The 16,838-nt window shown below is 53.2% G+C and overlaps 1 protein-coding gene across 25 annotated transcripts in view; it reads left to right on the top strand.

The window, feature by feature from the left end:
• The window catches only part of Jakmip3 (Janus kinase and microtubule interacting protein 3), an 88,532-nt gene that overhangs the window by 7,318 nt on the left and 64,376 nt on the right, over positions 1-16,838 (top strand). The window lies entirely within an intron of this gene.

Genomic DNA, 16,838 nt, shown 5'->3' on the forward strand with positions numbered 1-16,838 from the left:
TAAGCTATTTCAGAGCTCTCTGTGTGATGTAAGCACCCATGGCTATCTATTTTCGCCTTAGCACTACCACTGTATCCCAAAGGTAGGTTGTGTTTTCATTTCATAAAATGTCGGGAACTTTGATTCCCCCACCCATTTCTTCAGTGGCTCACTGGTCATTCAATAATATGTGGTTCAGTCTTGTCTTTTCATTTGTGCCATTACTGGGCTTGACTGTGGTCCTGGGTGCTGTCTCTTATCTTTTTCAGATAGGGCCACAGCTCTACCACTAGAACCATAGCTCCACTTTTGACCTTTTAGCAGTTAAGAGTCTAATGGACTTCCTGCTCAGAATGGTGGTTTTTTTTTTTTTTTTTTTTTTTTTGATGGTCACGGGGCTTGAACTCTGGGCCTGGGTGCTATCTCTCAGCTCTTCAGCTCAAGGCAAGTGCTCTACCACTTGAGCCACAGTGCTACTTCCCATTTCCTGATGATTTATTGGAGATAAGAGTCTCATGGACTTTCCTGCCTGGACTGGCTTTGAACCACGATCTTCAGATCTTTTAGTCTGTCCAGGTCATCTACTGGTCAGCCGCTGTCACCACACCTCATGTCTCCTTTGCTTCTGTTGCTGCCCACCAATGCAAGCCTTCTCTGTGGTCCCATGAAGCTGAGGAGCAGTGAGGGGGTGTGGTCTGATCCCTTGGAGGAGGCCCTGGAAGACTCTATAGCCAACAGTCTCCAGGCTTTGTCTCCCACCCTCCCCCCCCCCCCCAGGCTTGGGGGCAAAGTCCAAGCATGGGTTCTGGTTAATCTAACTAGGTAAGAGCTATATGGTTATTCAGTTACTTGCTTGTCTGTCCAGGCTGCCCCTGCCATTTGTCTTCTCTGTTTTGTATTGCCTAGGTGGGAGCTAAGTCAGTTCTGACTTGGGCAAGGCTTTTGATTTTTGTTGCTCTGTGGAGCTCTGAAGAGGCCTCAGGAACCTTGGCAGAGGAGAACAGCAGAGAGGAGCTGCACTCAAGAGTGGGCTTCGTGGGGCGTGTGGTGTGGCTTGCATTCCAGACCAAGGGTGCACTGGGAAGCTGCCAGTGAATTCAGATCAGGACCTGGAGTGAGGTCTCCTGCTCCTCATACAACTTCTAACCCAGTGCTACTGTTAGGTGTGGCTTGGAATGTTTTCTCGTGCTAGGGAAGGGTGCATACCTGTCCCTTTGTTCTCCAATTGTTTTTATTTACTAGGAATCTCAGTTGCAAAGGTGTGTGTGAAAATCTCCAGATAGCGTCTCCTCCCAGGGGGAAGATGTTTCTGGAACTTGCTCACTTTAGCACAGGCCGGGCCTTCCAGAGGCAAGGGTGGAGCAGGCAAGGTGTGGGAACAGAGGAGCAGCTGAGTGGCTGGGGCTGGGCTGGAGATGCTGGCAGGGCATGCATGGGCCTGGACAAGAGTCTCCACTGGACAGCCCGGCAACCAGCTGGAGTAATGCCAAAGCTAGGTCACAAACAGGCAAGGCAGGAAAAGCATAGATGAGTGTGGGAGTTCATGATGAGGGCTGGAGTTGAGAGGAGGCAGCACCAGGGACAGCGCCCAGGAGCTGGGGGCGGGGTGGGGTGGGGAGGCGGGGAGGGGTGGGGAGGCAGGGAAGTGGGTTTGCAGTGCTCATGTTGATGGGCAGTTCTGGCCTTCTAGATCCAAGGCCCCGCCCACACGGGAAGCTATTGGCTGCTTTTGGGTTGCTGAGCTTGTATGGCTCCTCCTGCTTCTCTAGGACCAGGAGTGACACTGGAGAGTCAAACTCTTTACCTGGCAGGTAGATGGCAAATGCCTGTCTCTTGGGGGCACTCAGAGGACTCCTCTCAGAATCCTCACAAGTAACCTCGGGAGGCTGGGCAGGTGTCTTCCACAAGTGGCCCCTCCAGGGGCTTATGGAATGCTGCTCTTATGGCACTTTGGGGCCTGAGCCTGAATGAAAATGCAGTGTCTCTCTTCATTAACATTTGGGGGGGATTAATGCCAGTAGGCTTTGCCAGAAAGCCTGCAGGCTGCGATGAAATCAGGGCAGGAAGAGGGAATGCGCCAAAGACTAGGCATGTGTCTGTGAGCTTGTAAGCCAGCTTGCTGGGTCTGAGACATATGAATTGCCACGAGCCTCAGTTTTAATTAGTGCTTGCTCTCACGTCACTGTTCTTTGTTTGATGTTTAAAAAATTCTGTCAAGCCAGGTGTGGTGGCTCACACCTATAATCCTAGTTACTTGAGAGAAAGAGATTGTGTGGGATCAAAGTTCCGAGCCAGTCTGGGCACAACATTCACATGTTTTCTGTTGCTCCAGCCCCTGTCCTGACCAGCTGTTTTCCTCTTAGAGACCTGCAGAAGGCATGGGTCCTGGGGTGGGGTGTGTGGGGGGGACTGAGGCAGCCAGGCCTGTGCTAACCCCATAAACAGCACCCCCTCCCCAGCCAGCATGAAGGCTGGGGTATTCTTTGCTGTGGTTTTGTATGCCATAGCACGCACAATAGTGTGTTCGTATTTGTAGTGGTGTGTTCAAGGCAGAGGGAGGACTCAGATGCCGTCCCAGCCAGCCTGATTCTGAGCCCTTCCCAGATGGGATGGTCAGTCTGCTAGGTCCTCCAGCAGTCTCTCCCTACATCTGAGCACTGGCCCAGCCTGCACCCCTCTCTCAGCTGATGATCTAGTCACTGGTTTAGGTGTCTTGGGTCAAGACCGTGCACATGCTCAGACCCTCAAAGAGATACCTCATGAGGCTGTGCTAGTAATTTAGCCCACCAAACTCTAAGAGGTAGGTGAAGACTTTGTTGCACACTAAGTAGGGGTCCACTACAGGAACACTGCTAAGCTAGGCCTTTGCCAGTCCCTGGCCTGAAGCTTGGCAGGATACCGCCTGTCTGACTGTGGACTTCCCAACCTGGAGGTAATGGTGGACCAGGCAGTGCCCCGGCAGGAGGGACAGCCACCCAAGGAGACTTGGAGGGACAGGGAGAGAGCAAAGCAATGCTTCCAATTCATGCCAAGGACACAACCTATAAACTGACAGCCATTCACAAGTTTAAGGAACATATCCCTAGCAAGCATGGAATCCACACGTGTTTTCCTGCTTGACGCGAGGCCTCATGCAGGACACAGGAGCCTGTGGCCGGGCGACACAGGTTATGGCATCTCCCCATGCCATGGAAATCTTACCCAAACAAGACAGGAGAATGGCTCCAAGTACAAAGATAAAGAACAATTAAAACTGTCATTCACAAGTGGTACTACTCAGATGAAAATACAAGAGAATGTGGAAACAAACTACCAGAACTAGTGATTTTAGAAGTTCCTAGTAGGAAGTAAAAATTGTAAAAATTTTACAATTGTAAAATTGTAAAAATTGTAAAAATTGCCAGTGTTCCCACACACGGCCTTCCTGCCAGCTGTGGCGAGGGTGACCGCGACAGTGCTGCACACAGCCACCCCAGTGGTTGGCACCTGGGAGCAGGAGCTGTGGCTCTCTGGATACACAGGGAGCCTGGGGCGGCATCTGCTCTCACAGTGTCACACTGTCACCACACTGCTGCATCAAAGTCACAGCCTTGGTTGTCATAAGAACAACTTGGCCATTTTGTTTTATTTCTCTCTCTGTGTACAAGTGACTGTGTGCATCTGTGTGTGCTGATACTGGGCTTTGCACTCAGGGACTGGGCACTTTCAAGAAGGCTGATGTTCTACCACTTGAGCCACACACTTCTTCCTTTCATAGATTTCCTGTCCTGGCTTTGAAACACAATCCTCAGATCTTAGCCTCCTGAGTAGCTAGGATTATAGGCTAGGGTTATAGCCATGAGTACCCCGCTGACCATTTGTTTTAACTTACCAGCACCATCCATATCTAGACAAACAGCAAATACAACCCCACGTTAAAGCTGCCCATTGTCATCTCACACTCTGTCAGTGCTCTTCTCTTCCTGCTGTGCTGCCCACTGGGTCTAGTTTGGGGAAGATGACATTTGGGTCTGATTGGATAAGGCAGATGGGAGGAGGGGCAAGCAGCAGGCACTGGGCGTGGCGGAGGGTTGGCAGAAGCAGAGGAGTGGGGGTATGGGGTCTTGCTGGCAGCCCTCCAGAACCAGGGCAGGGGTGCCCACACTTGTACTCAGGTTCTAGATCTGTATCTGTGCTTGTTTAGAGATCAGAAAGCGAGCAGAGCAGTGAGCATCTGTCTTTCCTCAATCCATTCAGACAAATGGAGTGTAGGTGCTTCTCCGCCAAGGAGCAGTCTGGGCCTGCACTCTCCACCGCGGCGTCTGTGGCTATCAAGAGCCCTGGACATCCAGGGCCGGGCACTGCGCTCCTCTGCTGGCCTGAAGTGTAGTTTCCCTACGGGTCTGGCTCAGGAGCTCCTCTCCATTTCCATTCTTAGACTACAAGGAGGGGCACCCTCTCCCTCCTCACCATTTAAAGCTCGTGCTGCCTCAGGGGAAGTGCCTTGCAATCACTGGCTTTCCAGTGACGGGGTCTCCGGGTGGGACTCCCCATCCGAGGGGGAGAGGTGGACGGAAGGTCATGTGGAGGTGATCGTGGACAGGACCTGTGCAGCCTCTGCCTCGGCCCCTCACTCGCCTGTTCACCTGTAAAGGTGGCCGGGCCAGGCCAGGCCAGGCTGGGATCCCTAAAATCTGTGTCGCTAGGAGCAGCGTCAGGACCCTCCTCCGTGCAGAGCCGGTCCAGTGCCTTCCCTGGCCATGGGGCTGGGCGCTGCCTAGCGTGCCTCTGGCTCAGGGAGAACGCCAGCTGTCCTGGCTGCAGGGCTCTGCTTAGAAACGGCTCTGGGAACTATTCCTCCCCTGGATGTAATCACAGGGTGGTAAATTCCATCTGAAAAATAAAAGCCCAGCTCTTTGCTGAGTCATAGATGCTTGGGAGCTGATGTGCACAGGCCGGCCGATCTGCACACGCCAGCGATCCACAGAGCCATGGTGAGGAGTGTGAGTGGGAGTGGAAGTGTGAGGACTTGAGAGGGGCGTGGGCTTCGTGACCCTCGGTCTGGGCGGAGGGCTTCCTGCTCAGGTTTCTTCCCCTTGCATTCCCTTCTGAATTTGGCACACACACACCTGTGCAAAAAGCCAACCCTGGGGGACATGCAGAGAATATAGGAGGATGCTTCAGACTGTGCTTACCTGTGAGCTCACGCTTGCATTGGTGGAAGGCTGGGCCCGATCCTCAGAACATGCTCCTCCTTCAAACATGGCTGTTTGTTTTGTGGCACAGCAAAACTGGGGCTTGTTCAGTTCTCTCTTGGGATGGGGATCTAGGTGGCTTTGCTCTGTGCTAGTGGGTGTTGGTGGGAATTGTGCAGGCTTAACAGCCCACTGCCCTAGGCACCACCTCACTCCCACTGGCTCTTTGTGCTGGCTGAGAGGGGCAATAGATTGATTCACTTCTCATTTCCCACAGGGGGTTGCTTACGGCTTACAATCTCTGACTTTTGAATAAGTGATGTCTTCTCTTTCAAATTTGACCAAAAATCAGAATTTCCCAGGGGCACTACTTCTGCACAGTGTGGAAGGGCAGCAGGAAAGGCAGAGCTTCCTGGGCAGGTTCTCAACTTGCTCACTCAGGTGAACCATATTCCTGGCCTTTGACATTCTTTTATTTTGGTGCCAGTACCAGGGCTTGAACTCAGGGTCTGGATGCTATCCCACAGATTTTTTTTTTTGCTCAAGGCTTGTGCTCTACCACTCGAGCCACAGCTCCACTTTGGGTTTCCTGGTATATAATTGGAGATAAGAGTCTCACAGACTTTCCTGCCATTTGGTTCAAAGCCATTTGAACCATGATCCTCAGATCTCATCCTCCTGGGTAGCTAGGATTATAGGCGTGAGCCACCAGCACCTGGCTTTGACATTACTTTTTATGCAAGAAACTCCAATGTTCAGGGAAACAGCACCTCACTCTGGGACATCTCTCATCTCACTTCAAGGGAAAACATGGTAGTTACAATATGCCTCCTTCCCCAGTTGTTGAGTTGGGCTGGCAGGCCTGAGGTGGAAAGACAGGATACTAATGGTGCGGCAGCCAAGCAGCCGTGAAACCAAGCTGCAGAAAACCTGATGTCACCTTTTGTTTTGCTAATGTGAGAGAAATAGTTACAGAACGAGTAGGTGCTCCTGATGGGGGTTTGAGTCCTCGGTAGACTGAAGCCCCGGGAGATGATGGTGGAAATGCCACCTTCCTTCCCAGGGCCTCAAGGCCCCAGTTTACCAAAAGGACCTGCTCTCAGGTGAGGGTGTCTGAGGATTTCAGAAAACAGACCGGTCTCACAGGAGACAGTGTGTGTTCTCGTGGCTGAGGGGTATGTGGCCACATGTCTGCAGCTGAGTTTTCTTCCCAATTGTCTTTGAGAGCACACAGACGGTCTATAAGATAGACAGTACCTCGGCGCTCTGTGTGCTAGCTGCTGTGTCTGGTGCATCGAAGTCCTCCAGATGGTCCTGTCGGAGGGCCGTCCTGTCTGATGGCCGGCAGTGGTCGGTCCTGTCGGAGGGCTGTCCTGTCTGATGGCTGGCGGCGGTCGGTCCGTCCTGTCGGATGGCTGTCCTGTCCGATGGCCGGCAGTGGTCGGTCCTGTCGGATGGCTGTCCAGTCGGATGGCTGGCGGTGGTCGGTCCTGTCTGATGGCCGGCGGTGGTCGGTCCTGTCGGAGGGCTGTCCTGTCGGATGGCTGGCGGTGGTCCGTCCTGTCGGAGGGCTGTCCTGTCTGATGGCCGGCGGTGGTCGGTCCTGTCGGAGGGCTGTCCTGTCGGATGGCCGGCGGTGGTCCGTCCTGTCGGAGGGCTGTCCTGTCTGATGGCCGGCGGTGGTTGGTCCTGTCGGAGGGCTGTCCTGTCGGATGGCCGGCGGCGGTCGGTCCGTCCTGTCGGAGGGCCGTCCTGTCGGATGGCCGGCGGTCGGTCCGTCCTGTCGGAGGGCGGTCCTGTCCTGTGAGGAGGGACCTGGAAGGGGGCGGAGCTCCTCTTCAGCTCCTGACCTGGCCCGGCACTGCGGGAAGGAGGGGCCGGGGTCCCCTGGGAAGGTCCCGAGGCGCCTCCGGGGCCGGCGCGCAGCCGCAGACCAGCCCCTGCCGGGGCCTTGGGGGAGCCGGCCTCGCCCAGCCTCCTCCACGGCCTCTCGGGCGGGCGCGCAGCCGCAGACCAGCCCCTGCCGGGGCCTTGGGGGAGCCGGCCTCGCCCAGCCTCCTCCACGGCCTCTCGGGCGGGCGGCGCCTCCTGGGCAGGGGACGCGATGGCGCACTGGCTCCCTCAGACGAGTGACCGCCGCGCTAACCCTGGATGCGTGACCCGCGCTGCCCTCGGACACGTGGCCGCAGCGCTGCCCTCAGGAGGCACGTGACCGCTGCGCTTCTCAGGCACGTGGCGCCCCCGCGGTTCCCTCAGACACGTGGCCGCCGAGGTTCCCACAGACACGTGGCCGCGGCGCTTCCCTCAGGAGGCACGTGACCGCCGCGCTTCCCTCAGGAGGCACGTGACCGCCGCGCTTCCCTCAGGAGGCACGTGACCGCCGCGCTTCCCTCAGGAGGCAGGTGACCGCCGCGCTTCCCTCAGGAGGCACGTGACCGCCGCGCTTCCCTCAGGAGGCAGGTGACCGCCGCGCTTCTCAGGCACGTGGCCGCCGCGCTTCCCTCAGGAGGCAGGTGACCGCCGCGCTTCTCAGGCACGTGGCCGCCGCGCTTCCCTCAGGAGGCACGTGGCCGCCGCGCTTCTCAGGCACGTGGCCGCCGCTTCCCTCAGGAGGCAGGTGACCGCCGCGCTTCTCAGGCACGTGGCCGCCGAGGTTCCCTCAGACACGTGGCACCACCGCTCGTCCCTCAGGAGGCACGTGGCCGCGCGCTTCCCTCAGGTATCTGGCCACCTCGGTTCCCACAGACACGTGGCCGCTGCACTGCCCTCAGACACGTGACCGCCGTGCTCCCACCGGACGCGTGACCGGCGCTGCCCTCGGACAGTGACCGCGGCGCCGGCCCCGCCGCGGCGCTGGGTGCGGCGTCCCGCATCTGCCGGGCAGGGGCTCCGTCCACCAGCGCGAGCCCAGCGGTGCCAGCGGCCGCAGGCCACGGTGCTGAGCAGTGCTGGGCCGGGTGGTTCTGAGGAGCAGTGCTGGGCCGGGTGGTTCTGAGGAGCAGTGCTGGGCCGGGTGGTTCTGAGGAGCAGTGCTGGGCCGGGTGGTTCTGAGGAGCAGTGCTGAGCCGGGTGGTTCTGAGCAGTGCTGGGCCGGGTGGTTCTGAGGAGCAGTGCTGAGCCGGGTGGTTCTGAGGAGCAGTGCTGTGCTGGGTGGTTCTGAGGAGCAGTGCTGAGCCGGGTGGTTCTGAGGAGCAGTGCTGGGCCGGGTGGTTCTGAGGAGCAGTGCTGAGCCGGGTGGTTCTGAGGAGCAGTGCTGGGCCGGGTGGTTCTGAGGAGCAGTGCTGGGCCGGGTGGTTCTGAGGAGCAGTGCTGGGCCGGGTGGTTCTGAGGAGCAGTGCTGGGCCGGGTGGTTCTGAGGAGCAGTGCTGAGCCGGGTGGTTCTGAGCAGTGCTGGGCCGGGTGGTTCTGAGGAGCAGTGCTGAGCCGGGTGGTTCTGAGGAGCAGTGCTGTGCTGGGTGGTTCTGAGGAGCAGTGCTGAGCCGGGTGGTTCTGAGGAGCAGTGCTGGGCCGGGTGGTTCTGAGGAGCAGTGCTGAGCCGGGTGGTTCTGAGGAGCAGTGCTGAGCCGGGTGGTTCTGAGGAGCAGTGCTGTGCTGGGTGGTTCTGAGCAGTGCTGAGCCGGGTGGTTCTGAGGAGCAGTGCTGGGCCGGGTGGTTCTGAGGAGCAGTGCTGTGCTGGGTGGTTCTGAGCAGTGCTGAGCCGGGTGGTTCTGAGGAGCAGTGCTGTGCCGGGTGGTTCTGAGGAGCAGTGCTGTGCTGGGTGGTTCTGAGGAGCAGTGTTGAGCCAGGTGGTTCTGAGGAGGGAGGAGTACTGTGCTAGGTGTCTCAGGAGGGAGGACTCTCCTCAGGGAAACCATGATGTCCAGGAGCCTTGGCGTAGAGACCTTACCTGGATGCTTGGCAGATGGCCGTTTTGGAGGTTAGGACTTTGCTGGAGGTAGGACAGAGGGCGGGGTGGGGGGGGGGTGGAGAGGTCCCTCCCCATGTCTGGTGCGTGGTTGTGATGGCTGCTGGGTGCAGGCGGCCACACGGGGACCTGGGGACCCTGCCAAGCTGGGAAAGAACATTTGACGGCAGAGTCACAACCCAAACCAGGTGTCGTTGAAAAGTCTCCCCACGATCCCATCTGGTGTTCGTCCGGAGTGCCGCCCCCGGTTTCTGTGGCAGACTCTCCACCATGCTGGCCGGCACGCCCATTTCCATCTTAGTAAAAAGCACACATGGCAGTGGTGTGGTCTCAGTGCCGTGGACATGGCCCTGAACTGAGAGCAAAGGGAAGGAGGTGAAGCCCAAGGCCAGAGGAGTTGGCTGTGGCATTGGGTACAAGAAGAAAGAGAGCTGGGATGGCTGAGCGTGTGGTGCAGCCTGTGACCCCAGCTACACAGGAAGTGAGATGGAAAGCTTGTCACCTGACGCCAGCCGGGGAGACGTCACCAGACCTCAGTGTGCAGGTTGGGCATGGTGGTATGTGTCTGTGATCCCAGCTATGCCTGGGCAGCAGTGGGAGAGTTGTGGCCCGAGGCTGGACCTGGGCAATCATTATAAGACCCTCTTTGAAAAATAACTCAAACATATAGGGCTGGGCCTGGCTCCAGTGCTAGCGTGCCTGCCCCCTGCGTTCAAACCCCAGTGCTGCCAACGGAAAAAGTTAGGAGCCGAGTCGGAGTAGTTGGTCCTCGGGGGCTTTGAGTCCGCTACTGTTTATCCATTGCACGTGTTCACCGAGTGCCCAGGTGGCATTGATGGTGACAGGCTCAGTACCTTGGAAAGTGACTGGAGCAGCTACAAGGGAGCTGGGGCACACACCATCAGCTCTAGTGTTCATCTGTGCCAGGTCAGCATCCCTGCAGGGAGTTCCCTCTCACAGGGCTGTCACCCCTTTCCAGTGCTTCTTAATGACTTCGAGTGCTGACACCTGATTACTGTGACAGTCTTATCGGTCTAGCTTGTTCCAGGAAGGCCTTTGCATTTGCTTCATTTATGAAATGTATGCATTTACTTACATGGCACTTGGACTCGGGACCTCATAATCTCTCACTGGACCTTTTCTCCTCAAGCCTGGCTCTCTACCATGGAGACACAGCTCCACTGCTGACGTTTTTACTGGATAATTGGAGATAAGAGTCTCATGGACTTTCCTGCCTGTGTGTGTATGTGTGAGGCTGGTGCCATGGTGTGTGTGTGTGTGTGTGTGTGTGTGTGTGTGTGTGTGTGTGTGTGGCTAGTGCCATGGTGTGTGTGTGAGGCTGGTGCCATGGTATGTGTGTGTGTGTGAGGCTAGTGCCATGGTGTGTGTGTGAGGCTGGTGCCATGGTGTGTGTGTGTGTGTGTGAGGCTAGTGCCATGGTGTGTGTGTGAGGCTGGTGCCATGGTGTGTGTGTGTGTGTGTGTGTGTGAGGCTAGTGCCATGGTGTGTGTGTGAGGCTGGTGCCATGGTGTGTGTGTGTGTGAGGCTAGTGCCATGGTGTGTGTGTGAGGCTGATGCCATAGTGTGTGTGCGTGTGTGTGTGTGTGAGGCTGGTGCCATGGTGTGTGTGTGTGTGTGTGTGTGTGTGAGGCTGGTGCTATGGTGTGTGCACATGTGTGTGTGTGAGTGAGGCTAGTGCCACGTTGTGTGTGTGTGAGGCTGATGCCATAGTGGGTGTGTGTGTGAGGCTGGTGCCATGGTGTATGTGTGTGAGAGGGAGAGAGAGAGAGAGAGAGAAAGCCTGGTGCCATGGTGTGTGTGTGTGTGTGTGTATGAGGCTGGTGCCATGGCATGTGTGTATGTGTGTGTGTGTGTGTGTGTGTGTGTGTGAGGATGGTGCCATGGTGTGAATGTGTGTGTGTGTGTGTGTGAGACTGGTACCATGGCATGTGTATACACATGTGTGTGTGAGGCTGGTTCCATTGTGTGTGTGTGTGTGTGTGTGTGTATGTATGTGAGAGAGGCTGGTTCCATGGTGTGTGTGTGTGTGTGTGTGTGTGAGTGTGTGAGGCTGGTGCCATGGTGTGTGTGTGTGTGAGGCTGGTGCCATGGTATGTGTGTGTGTGCGTGTGTATGAGGCTGGTGCCATGATGTGTAAGTGTGTGTGTGTGTGTGTGTGTGTGTGTGTGTGTGGCTGGTGCTATGGCATGTGTGTATGAGGCAGGTGCCATGGTGTGTGTGTGTGTGGCTGATGCCCTGGCATGTGTGTGTGAGACTGATGCCATGGTATGTGTGGATGTATGTGTGTGTGTGTGTGTGTGTGTGTGTGTGAGGCTGGTGCCATGGTGTATGTGTGTGTGTGTGTGTGTGTATAAGGCTGGTGCCATGGCATGTGTATGTATGTGTGTGTGTGTGTGTGTGTGAGGCTGATGCCATGGTGTGTGTGTGAGGCTGGTGCCATGGTGTATGTGTGTGTGTGTGTGTGTGTGTGTGTGTTTGTGTGTGTGTGTGTGAGGCTGGTGCCATGGTGTGTATGTGTGTGTGTGTATGTGTGAGGTTGGTGTCATGGTGTGTGTATGTGTGTGTGTGTATGTGTGTGTGTGAGGTTGGTGCCATGGCGTGTATGTTTGAGGCTGGTGCCATGGTGTGTATGTGTGTGTGTGTGTATGTGTGAGGCTGGTGTCATGGTGTGTGTATGTGTGTGTGTGTATGTGTGTGTGTGTGTGTGTGTGTGTGTGAGGTTGGTGCCATGGCGTGTATGTTTGAGGCTGGTGTCATGGTGTATATGTGCATGTATGTGTGTGTGTGTATGTGTGTGAGGCTGGTCCCATGGTGTGTGTGTGAAAGAGGCTGGTGCCATGGTGGGCGTGAGCTGCAGGCTGGTTGTTTTGGCACAAATGTGCAATTGTCCCAGCACAAAGACAAGATTGTCTTTTCTACATTGAATTCCTTACAGACCTTTGCTAAAAATCAATGGACCACACAGGATGTGGTCCAATCCATCTATTTTTCTTCTTTCCATTTGTATGTCTACTTTTACACCAAAAACACACTATCTGGATTGCTATAGCTTTTTATACATTAGAAATTGGGCAATGATTTCTAGCTCCAAATTTGTTCTTTATTTTCCTATATTTATTTAGGAATAGCTTCATCATTTCTACCAACAAAAAGTCTATTTAGATTTTTTTTTTGGTCGGTTGTGGGGCTTGAACTCTGGGCCTGAGCGCTATCTCTGCGCTCTTCAGCTCAAGGCGAGCACTCTAACTGCTTAAGCCACAGTGCCACTTCCGGTTTTCTAGTGGTTTATTGGAGATAAGAGTCTCACGGACTTTCCTGCCCGGGCTGGCTTTGAACCTTGATCCTCAGATCTCAGCCTCCTAAGTAGCTAGGATTACAGGCGTGAGCCACCAGTGCCTGGCTTCCATTTAGATTTTATATCCATCTATCTACCTATGAACTGATCCATCTATTGATCTAGCTATTTATTTTGTCAGTCATAGGGCTTGAATTCATGGCCTTGGTGTTGTCCCTGAGCTGCTTTTTTTAAATAAAGTTTTTATTGCTACTATAAAGGTGCTATACAAGGGCTTACAGTTACATAAGTAGGTAATGAGTGTATTTTTTTTCTGGACAATGTCACCCCTTATCTCACTCCAGTTTTTCCCTCCCGGAGCTTCTTTTACTCAAGGCTAATACTTTTTTAAAAAATTTTTATTATGAAAATACCGTAAAGAGGAGTTACAATTACATGGGCAAGATAATGAGTACATTTCTTATCAAGTACTGTTGCTTCCTCCTTTGTTTCCCCTTCCTATCCCTTCCCCTATCCTGCCCCGCCCCCCAACCCCTTTTATCCCCCCACCGCCCATTGTAACAATGAGATGTACAAGTCGTTATGTCGAAGAACTGATTTTCTTTTTTTTTTAATTTAATTTAATTTATTTTTTATTGTGAAAAAACTGTACAGAGGGGTTACAATTACATAGGCAAGATAATGAGTACATTTCTTATCAAGCATTGCAGCCTCCTCCTTTGTTTCCCCTTCCCCTCCCTTCCAAGCCTCCCCCCACACAGTCCTCCCCCCACCCTCCCACCAAAGTTGTAAATTTCGTTTTCGACATGATAACTTGTACTTCTCATTGTTGCAACGGGTCCACCTGTATCCTTATTTAAACGACTTGTTTTTCCCCTTCCCCTCCACAAATTATACTGACATCAAATACAGTGAAAGCAGGGGTTATACTGTGGGGGAGGAAGGCTAATACTCTTATCACTTGAGCCACAGCACCACTTCTGGCTTTTCTGAGTGGTTTATTGGAGATAAGAGTCTCATAGACTTTTCAGCCTGGGCTAGCTTTGAACCACGATCTTCATGTCTCAGTTCCTTAAGTAGCTAGGATTACATGTGTGAACCACCAGTGTCCGGCTGATTGTGTGTTTTTTAAAAATTTCATTATACTGATACAGTAAGCTAAATGGTCTCATTTAAAGTATAAAGCCAGTCTTACATCTCTGAAGTACACCTCAAGAGACCACAGTGCATTATGCTTAAGTTTTGCTGCATTTGAGTGGGTAATCTTGCTAAAGATTTTTTTTTTGTCGGTTTTGGGGCTTAAACTCTGGGCTTGGGCACTGTCCCTCAGTCTTTCAGCTCAAGATGAGCATTCTACCACTTGAGCCACAGCACCAGTTCTGGTTTTCTGGTGGTTTACTGGAGATAAGAGTCTCACAGACTGGGGCTGGGAAGGTGGCTCAGTGGTAGAGTGCTTGTCTTGCATGCCAGAGGCCCTGCGTTCGATTCCTCAGCACCACATAAGCAAAAAGAAAAAAAGCCGGAAGTGGCACTGTGGCTCACATGGTAGAGCGCTAGCCTTGAGCTGAAGAGCTGAGAGACAGCACCCAGGCCCAGAGTTCAGGCCTCATGACTGGACCCAAAACAAACAAACAAACAAGAGTCTCACAGACTTTCCTGCTCAGGCTGGCTTTGAACCTCAATCCTCAGATCTCAGCCTCCTTAGAAGCTAGGATTATAGGCGTGAGCCACTGACGCCCCGGCTTGCTAAGGATTTTTTAACTCATATTTGTGAGGAGATTTTTTCAGTAATATTTTGTGAGTTTAGATGTCCAGCTTTATTGGCTTCATAAAAGGATGTGGGAAGCACCTCATCTTCTGGTTTTCCTGAATAGTTAGTATAGAATCGGGTAATTCCATCCTAACTGCCTGGTAGACCTCACCAGTTAATGCCTCTGTGCCTAGTTCGCTCTTTTTTTCTTTCTTTCTCTTTCTTTTCTTTCTTTCCTTCTCTTTCTTTTCCTTCCTTCCTTCCTTCCTTCCTTCCTTCCTTCCTTCCTTCCTTCCTTCCTTCCTTCCTGCCTGCCTGCCTGCCTGCCTGCCTTCCTTCCTTCCTTCCTTCTTTCTTGACAGGATCTTACTACGTAGCTAAGGTGGGCCTCAAACTTGAGATCCTCCTGCTCTGCCTGTCCCCCAGCGTAGAGATTTCTGGCTTGCACTGCAGGCCCAGTTAGGGTTCTCCTGAAGGGTAAGGGGAGCTGGCATCTCCAGTGAGCTTTACCAGTGTGGGTCTTTGGGGAAGCAGCGCCTGCTTTTCTGTCAGCCTTTTGGGGTGTGTGCAGAGGCTTCCTGGACATCCAGTCTGGGCCTCCAAGCCAGAGGCCAGCACTCAGTGTTTTAACTTTTAGTGCTTGCTTTTGGGTTTCCAAGAATCATTGTTAGCTTACCATTCTTCTTGAAGCTATAATACTAATACACATGTAATTAATTTCCTTCTCATTCCTTTTGCTGTCTTTTTCAGATATTTTCTGATGAGTTATATTGCATAGTGCATTGCTACCAGTTTTTCTTTGAAAAACATAAGACAGTGTTTTATGTCTGTGCTCATTTTTGCCTTTCTGAGTGTTCTTAATTTCTTTGTGAGGATTCATCCTCCCCCTCCTGGGCGCTTCACCAGCCCTGGTTTGCTGGAGAGCCTCCACCCTGCCCTGTGAGTACCCGGAGGAGGGAGGATATGGTCTGGATGAACCGGTCTGAACTGTGCACTGGCCTCATTTGGCCCCAGAAAGTGTTAAAATGTCATTCTTGGGAGGCTGAGACCTGGAAGAGGAGCCTGTGCAGGAAGGTCTGTCAGTCTCCATCTCTAATTAACCAGCTAAATGCTGGAGTGGAGCTGTGGCTCAAGTGGTAGAGCACCAGCTGTGAGCAAGACAGACAAGTGCTTGAGGCCCTGAGATCAAGCCCTGGTAAATGAACATGCATGTGTGTACACAAGTGCCTGCACACAGATGCGCTCACATCCCCCACAAGCACATTTCATCATTCTCCATCTTACTTTTCTATCCTGTCCTCTGCCGATGTGAGAAGTCCACATGGCCTGCCTCTCCTTAGCCTGTTTGTCATCCTTTTTTTTTTTTTTTTTTTTTTTTTGTCGGTCGTGGGGCTTGAACTCTGGGCCTGGGTGCTGTCCCTCAGCTCTTCAGCTCAAGGCGAGCGCTCTACCACTTGAGCTACAGTGCCACTTCCGGTTTTCTGGTGGTTATTGGAGATAGGAGTCTCACAGTCTTTCCTGCCCGGGCTGGCTTTGAACTGTGATCCTCAGATCTCAGCCTCCTGAGTAGCTAGGATTACAGGCGTGAGCCACCAGTGCCCGGCTTGTTTGTCATCCTTTGGGGCTGCCCCCGAATGCCTTTGGCATTTTCATGAACTCAGAGGAGGTTGTTTTCACGACTATGTCCATGCATGTGTGCATGTGTGTGTGTGTGTGTGTGTGTGTGCGTGCACACATATGCACATGCATGTGCAGAGCTTGGGATCAAACTCCTGCATATGGGACAAGCCCTGTGCCACGGAGCTCTCTGCAGCCCTGTTTGTCTTTGAGGCTGGCTCTTGCTGTAACCCTGGCTGGCCTCTACTTCATGACTGCCCTGCCCCAGCTCCATGACTGCTAAGATCACAGGTGTATGCCACCATGCCCAGCTTGCATGGTTTTCAAAATCACTTTTATTTCTCTTTTTTACAAATTATCTCTTTACTATTTACATGTATCTGGTAAGAGCTAACTGTTTTACGATTTCACAGCCTTCTAATGCTGTGAAGATACTTTCATTTGTTTTACTTCTTCTATAATAAAGATACCTAGGGATCTATTGATCTTTCCTTTTGTGAATGCTTTTATCTTCTCCAAGCCTGGAAGGCTCTTCCCTCCAGAGATTTGATAAGTGCCTCTTTTTCCTTGTTCTCAGTAATTGAATACTCCCCCCACCCCCATAATTTTCTTTAATCCACCTGGAATTTTGTTCTTCCTTCACCATTAGCCAGCAGGTCCTGTCAGTGTCTATAAACAGTAGTCTCTCCTTCCTGTGGAATGTAACATCACATGCTCATATGTAAGACAGGGCCTTCTCCAGGGCTTGGTATCCCTTACAAACACCTGGCCACCAGTGTAACAAAACTGTGCTGCTATTCAGACTGTTGGCAGTAAAGCTCTCAGCCTTTTCTGTCTAATCTATCCTAGCTGCTCTGTCCAGCCTTCCCAGGCTGAGACCACCTGGCCTGTAGAGGCTTGCTGGAGGCCCAGTACTGACCATGATAGCCACGCTTACGGCAACCTGAGCTGTCGTGGCAGCCTGTGGTGAGCTGGCATTGGCTCGGTGGCCATGCAGTCAATAGGCCTGAGACACAGCAAGGAAATACACAGGGAGATAATGCCAGTGCTTGTCCTACCCTGCCCCCCACCTCCCCATCCACCCACACCTGTGGCTTC

The sequence above is a fragment of the Dipodomys merriami genome, unplaced genomic scaffold (assembly GCF_024711535.1).
Source record: "Dipodomys merriami isolate MVZ:Mamm:240054 unplaced genomic scaffold, mDipMer1.0.p SCAF_82, whole genome shotgun sequence".
NCBI lineage: Eukaryota > Metazoa > Chordata > Mammalia > Rodentia > Heteromyidae > Dipodomys > Dipodomys merriami.